The sequence below is a fragment of the Heptranchias perlo genome, chromosome 9 (genome assembly GCF_035084215.1).
Source record: "Heptranchias perlo isolate sHepPer1 chromosome 9, sHepPer1.hap1, whole genome shotgun sequence".
NCBI classification, from domain to species: Eukaryota; Metazoa; Chordata; class Chondrichthyes; order Hexanchiformes; family Hexanchidae; genus Heptranchias; species Heptranchias perlo.
The window spans coordinates 81,723,850-81,730,817 of NC_090333.1; the positions used below are offsets into that span (position 1 = coordinate 81,723,850).

Consider the following 6,968-nt stretch of genomic DNA (forward strand, 5'->3'; position numbering starts at 1 on the left):
ATGCTAAGTAGCAACATTTTTACAATGCCATTACTAATTCGTATCCGCCTCTTCTCTCCTCCAGGGCCATCACTCGAAGACCAGCAGCCAGTGGACCTTCCGGACGACGTTTCCTCAGAGGAGCTGATTGCTGCTGAGAGTGCACCATCACAAGACACATGCAAACCAGGCACCAGCACAGATACGAGCACTTCGGTGGGTCCTCTTAGAGAGTTAGTTGGATTTTCACCTGGTGTGTCACAGCACGAGCAGAGAGTGGTGGCAGAGGCAGCTGTGGAGCGTCCGCGTCAGATGGTGCACTCCTCTCCAAGCTCTGCTCAGTGGACACAGAACCCCAGGGGCCATCAATGAAATGGATAATCATACAGGGACAGCAGCAAATTTGCGAGGTATTGACAGTCGTGCCACGCTTTCCACAATAGCACAGAGGATGGAGGAGTCCAGTTCAAGCATTGATGGATTGATGTCGCAGGCCATTGCGAGAATGTCTTCCGTGGATAGAGTGGCCTCCTCTGAGGAACCTCAATCAGGGCACTCTAATCGGTTCATGCAGGCCATGACCACGGCCATGCAGACTATGGATGCCAACACGTCTGCCACCTTAAACAGGATGACAGATACCTTAGCGTTGGCCTTAAAACATGTCGCTGATTTGCACTGAGCTGCTGTCCAGCAGAGTGGTGGGAGTGATATTGCGCCGGCCCAAGAGAGGGATTATGGCGAAAGGGGAAGAGGGAACCCCACTCAAAGTGCTCCCACCTCTCACCTGTCACCCCCCCACCCCAACCAGTACCGGCAATGATGCCTCTTCTCCCGATGGCCGAGTCTGCTCCTGCACAGGTGCAGGTGGAGCAGTCTTTGACGGGGCCCTCATGGGCTCCAAAACCCAGAGGTCGTCAGCCAAAAGCATCTCAGCAGTCAGGGCAGGGATCTGAGTAGCCTGCCTCTATCTCTGCTGGAGCCACAGGGATTTCACCGTATAGGAGTGGTAGACAAAGGAAGAGAAAAGCTTTGTGGTTCACCAAGGGTATGCACATGGATGTTTATGAAAATGTTTTGTGAGTATTGTTAATTTCTTAATTGACATAAAATGTATTAATTTGCATCATTTTCCCGTGTTGCCCATTCTTGCCTGCCGAGTGGCAACTCATCTTTTCAGTCGCTTGGTGATGAATGTGAAGACATGAATTAACGGGGGCCAATTGGTGGATGTGCAATGGGAGGATGGTTGGTTACAGGACTGCTTTGTGTGATTGGGGGTGGGGACGGGGGATGTGATAGTTACTTTGGTCCAGTGTGAGTGACTAACTGAACCTTCAAGCTATTAGGGCATTCGTGGCATCCCGAGCAGCAATGTGATCGGCTGGTCTGGCGTTGGGAACCCATCTTCCTCTTCTTCCTCCTCGTCCTCTTCCTCCTCTCCATTGGAATCCTCATCAGATGAAGAGTGCTGAGCGGCTTGTTCCTCCTCCACCTCTAATCCTCTCTGCTGCGCTACGTTGTGCAGAACGCAGCACACCATGATTATCCTAGAGACCCTCGCTGGCAAGTACTGAAGAGCGTCTCCAGGGACCTGAAGTGCATCTTGAGCTTGCCGCAGGATGAAAGCATCATGGCAGCTCCCAGGGAATCTGGCACAGACCTGCGTGGACCTTTTCTTGTGGTTGAACACTAGCTGAACATTGATGGAATGAAATCTCTTGCGGTTGACAAATGCTCCTGGTTGATTTGGTGGTGCTCGGATTGCCACATGTGTGCAGTCGATGGCACCTGTGGGAAGCCAGCCAGAGACACCAATCCCAGTGCACACACATTCTAGCTATTGTCATCACAGGGGAAATTTACATACCTCCCAGCCCTGGCAAACAATCCATCCATCACCTGCCTGATGCATTTACGTGCAGCCAAATGGGAGACCCTTGCTATGTCTCCGGTAACGCACTGGAAGGAGCCAGAGGCAAAGAAATTGAGGGCAGTCGTGACTTTCACTGCCACCAGGTCCAGAAGGGAGCAGGTCTTCATCTAGGTGGCTGCAGATGCCTGTGCCCACCTGACGTGACAATCTCAGCGTTCGGAAGCACTGCTCTTCCGAGAGGGCAGGGAAGCTGAGACTGTCTGTTACATGGTTAGTTCCGCCTGCGAACTTGACCCATCTGTTGCTTCTCTCTCTGCTGTCCACATCTCTGTTGGTCCCCTCTCTTTGTCCACCCCTCTTTTGTCCACCTCACTATTGTCCACCTCTCGGTTGCTCCCCTCTCTGTTACTCTCCCCTCTGTTGTCCATCTCTCAGTTGTCCACCTTCCTATTGCTCCCCTCTCTGTTGTCCGCCTCTCTATTGTCCACCTCTCAGTTGTCCACCTCCCTGTTACTCTCCCCTCTGTTGTCCATCTCTCAGTTGTCCACCTTCCTATTGCTCCCCTCTCTGTTGACCACTTCTCTGTTGCTCCCCTATCTGTTGTCCACTTCCCTGTTCTCCACCTCTCTGTTGCTCCCCTCTCTGTCCACCTCACTGTTGCTCTCCTCTCTGTTGTCCACCTCACTGTTTCTCCCATCTCTGTTGCTCCATTCTCTGTTGTCCACTTCACTTTTGCTCCCCTCTCTGTTGTCCACCTCTCTGTTGTCCACCTCTCTGTTGTCCACCTGTCTATTATCCACCTCTTTGTTGTCCACCTGTCTATTGTCCACCTCTCTGTTGTCCATCTCACTTTTGCTCCCCCCTCTGTTGTCCACCTCTCTGTTGTCCACCTCTCTGTTGTCCACCTCTCTGTTGTCCACCTGTCTATTGTCCACCTCTCTGTTGTCCACCTCTCTGTTGCTCCCCTCTCTGTTGTCCACCTGTCTATTGTCCACCTCTTTGTTATCCACCTCTTTGTTGTCCACCTGTCTATTGTCCACCTCTCTGTTGTCCACCTCTGTTGTCCACCTCTCTGTTGTCCACCACTCTGTTGTCCACCTCTCTGTTGCTCCCCTCTCTGTTGCTCCCCTCTCTGTTGTCCACCTCTCTGTTGTCCACCTCTCTGTTGTCCACCTCTCTGTTGTCCACCTCTCTGTTGTCCATCTCTCCGTTGTCCACCTCTCTGTTGTCCACCTCTCTGTTGTCCACCTCTCCGTTGTCCATCTCTCTGTTGCTCCCCTCACTGTTGCTCCCCTCACTGTTGCTCTCCTCACTGTTGCTTCCCTCTCTGTTGTCCACCTCTCCGTTGTCCACCTCTCCGTTGTCCACCTCTCTGTTGCTCCCCTCACTGTTGCTTCCCTCTCTGTTGTCCACCTCTTTTTTGCTCCCCCCTCTGTTGTCCACCTCACTGTTGCTCCCCTCTCTGTTGTCCACCTCTTCGTTGCTCCCCCCTCTGTTGTCTACCTCACTGTTGCTCCCCTCTCTGTTGTCCACCTCCTTGTTGCTCCCCTCTCTGTTGTCCACCTCCTTGTTGTCCACCTTTCTGTTGTCCACCTCCTTGTTGCTCCCCTCTCTGTTGTCCACCTCTTTGTTGTCCACCTTTCTGTTGTCCACCTCTCTGTTGCTTCCCTCTCTGTTGCTCCCCTCTCTGTTGTCCACCTCCTTGTTGTCCACCTTTCTGTTGTCCACCTCTTTGTTGCTCCCCTCTCTGTTGTCCACCTCTTTGTTGCTCCCCTCCCTGTTGCTCCCCTCCCTGTTGCTCCCCTCTCTATTGCTTCCCTCTCTGTTGCTCCCCTCACTTTTGCTCCCCTCATTGTTGTTCCCCCTCTGTTGTCCACCTCTCTATTGCCCACCTCTTTGTTGTCCACCTCTCTATTGTCTACCTCTCTGTTGCTCCCTCACTGTTGTTCACCTATTTGTTGCTTCCTTCTCTGTTGCTCCCTTTTGTGTTGTTCACCTGTCTGTTGTCCATCTCTCTGTTGCTCCTCTCTCTGTTGTCCACTTCTCTGTTGCTCCCCACTCTGTTGCTCCCTTCTGTGTTGTCCACCTCTATGTTGACCACTTCTCTGTTGCTCCCCTCTCTGTTGTCCACCTCTCTGTTGTCCACCTCACTATTTTTTAATGTCTTTTTGTAAGTGCAATATATCAGCTTTATTCTCAGTAATAATACATACACACGTACAGAGATGCTGGGAAAGACCTGTTTTTCTTTTTGAATATCTCCCCACAGGGAGGTGCACCGTTCCCAGAGACACTGGAATACTGGAGTGGACGGAGCAAGCCCCTTTTCCATCTCCCTGTTCCAAAAATCAATTTAATATATGGTCCCCAAATAGGGGACGTATCAGATATTAAACTGATAAGAACAGATTTTTTTTTCCAAAAAATATACTTTATTCATAAAATTTGCAGCAATACATACAATACAGTTGTCATATCACATTCCAAATGTACACAATACAGATTATACAATTTGCAGGTTACATCAAGTACAGTTCAATGAACACATTGGACATAATTACAGTTCATCACACTCTAGGATGCCTCTGCATTACACTCAATTCAGATTATTGATTACAGATTCATTACAGGTACATTGCAGATTCATTACAGGTACATTACAGCAATTTGAATTTTACTTTCTGCCCGAGGGGGTTTTTCCCTGATTGCAGCCCCTCGGTATACAATGGCGGGAAGGCTCTAAACGGTTGCCTTTCCCCACAGGGCCTTTGCGGCGGCCGCACCCAGCCTCAGTGCGTCCCTGAGCACGTAGCCCTGGACCTTGGAATGTGCCAGTCTGCAACACTCGGTCGAGGACAGCTCCTTTCACTGGAAGACCAGCAAGTTTCGGGCAGACCAAAGGGCATCTTTCACCGAGTTGATGGTCTTCCAGCAGCAGTTGATGTCTGTCTCAGTGTGCGTCCCCGGGAACAGCCCATAGAGCACAGAATCCTGTGTTACGGAACTGCTCGGGACGAACCTGGACAGATACCACTGCATCTGTTTCCAGACTTTCCTTGCAAAGGCACATTCCAGAAGGAGATGGGTGATGGTCTCGTCTCCACCGCAGCCTCCTCTGGGACAGCGCGCGGTGGGGCTGAGAGCCCGGGAGTGCATGAAGGATCTGACGGGAAGGGCCCTTCTCACCACCAGCCAAGCTAGGTCTTGGTGCTTATTTGAAAGCTCTGGCGATGAGGCGTTCTGCCAAATGACATTGACAGTCTGCTCGGGGAACCAACCGACAGGATCCACCATCTCCTTTTCCCGCAGGGTCTCGAGGACGTTACGTGCGGACCACTTGCTGATCGCCTTGTGGTCAAAGGTGTTTTCCTGCACAAACCTTTCCACGAAGGACAGGTGGGGCGGAACGGTCCAACTGGACGGAGCGTTCCGTGGCAGCGTGGCCAGGCCCATCCTTCTCAACACCGGGGACAGGTAGAACCTCAGCACATAGTGACACTTTGTGTTTGCGTACCGAGGGTCTATGCACAGCTTGATGCAGCCGCACACAAAGGTGGCCATCAGGATGAGGGCCACGTTGGGCATGCCTTTCCCCCCTTTCTCTGGAGATTTGTACATCGTGTCCCTGCGGACAGGGTCCATTTTTGATCTCCAGATAAAGTGGAAGATGGCTCGGGTGACTGTCGCGGTGCAGGAGTGAGGTATGGGCCAGACCTGCGCCACGTACAGCAACACCGAGAGCACCTCGCACCTGATGACCAAGTTCTTGCCCACGATCAAGAGGGATCGTCGGTCCCACAGTCCCAGTTTCTGCTTCACCTTAGAAATACGCTCCTCCCAGTTCTTGGTGCACGCCCTGGCCCCCCCGAACCAGATGCCCAGCACCTTCAGGTAATCCGACCTGACGGTGAAGGGGACAAAGTTGGTCCAGTTCCCAAAGAACATGACCTCGCTCTTGATGCGATTTACCCTGGCTCCTGAGGCCAGTTCGAACTGGTCGCAGATGCTCATCAATCTGCGGACCGACAGCTGATCCGAGCAAAAGACAGCGACATTGTCCATGTACAGGGAGGCCTTGACCTGAGTACCTCCGCTGCCTGGGATCGTCACCCCTCTTATGCCCGCATCCCTCCTGATGGACTCGGCAAAGGGTTCGATGCAACACACGAACAAGACGGAGGAGAGTGGACAGCCCTGCCTGACTCCAGATTTGATCGGAAAGCTTTCTAATTCTCACCTGTTGATTGAAACTGCGCTACTGATGTCTGTGTAGAGCAGTTGGATCCAATTGCGGATTCCCTCCCCAAACCCCATTTTGGAGAGCACGTCCATCATGTACGTGTGGGATATTCTGTCAAAGGCCTTCTCCTGGTCCAGGCTGATCAGGCAGATGTTCACCCCCTTGTCCTGTATGTAGGCGATCGTATCCCTGAGTAGTGCCAGGCTATCAGAGATCTTCCTGCCGGGTAAGGCGCAGGTCTGATCGGGCTGGATCAACACCTCCAGGGCTGTCTTGACCCGGGTGGCGATGACCTTGGACAGAATTTTGTAGTCCACGTTAAGTAGTGAGATGGGTTGCTAATTTTTGATCTCTTCCCTCTCTCTCTTCTGCTTGTAGATGAGGGTGATGATGCCTTTCCTCGTGGAGTCTGACATGCTGCCTGCCAGAAGCATACTCCCGTACACTTCCAGCAGGACTGGGCCTATCCAGTCCCACAGAGCTGAGTACAACTCCACCGGTAAGCCGTCGCTTCCGGGAGTCTTACTCTTCTCGAAGGAACGGACGGCCTTTGTCAGTTCGTCCAGATTTAACGGGTGATCCAGACTCTCCCGCTTGCTGTCGTCTAGAACCTCCGTGATAGACGACAAGGACTGGGAGGCCGTGCTGTCTGTGGGCTTCGCATCGTACAGTCCGGCATAAAAGGATTTGCAGATCCTCAGTATGTCGGGCTGCGAGGACGTGACCAAGCCGTCCTCTTCCTTCAGGCTGCTGAACACAGAGCTCTCTCTGTGCACCTTTTGGAAGAAGAAACACGAGCAAGTCTCATCCTGCTCCACGGAGCGGACTCTGGACCGGAAGATGATCTTGGAGGCCTCGGAGGCAAAGAGCGAG

General features: G+C 52.3%; 1 pseudogene; it reads right to left on the reverse strand.

Moving 5' to 3' along the window:
* Positions 1 to 4,124: 4,124 nt before the first annotated feature.
* LOC137326048 (U2 spliceosomal RNA) lies at positions 4,125 to 4,284 on the reverse strand (annotated as a pseudogene).
* Positions 4,285 to 6,968: the final 2,684 nt, after the last annotated feature.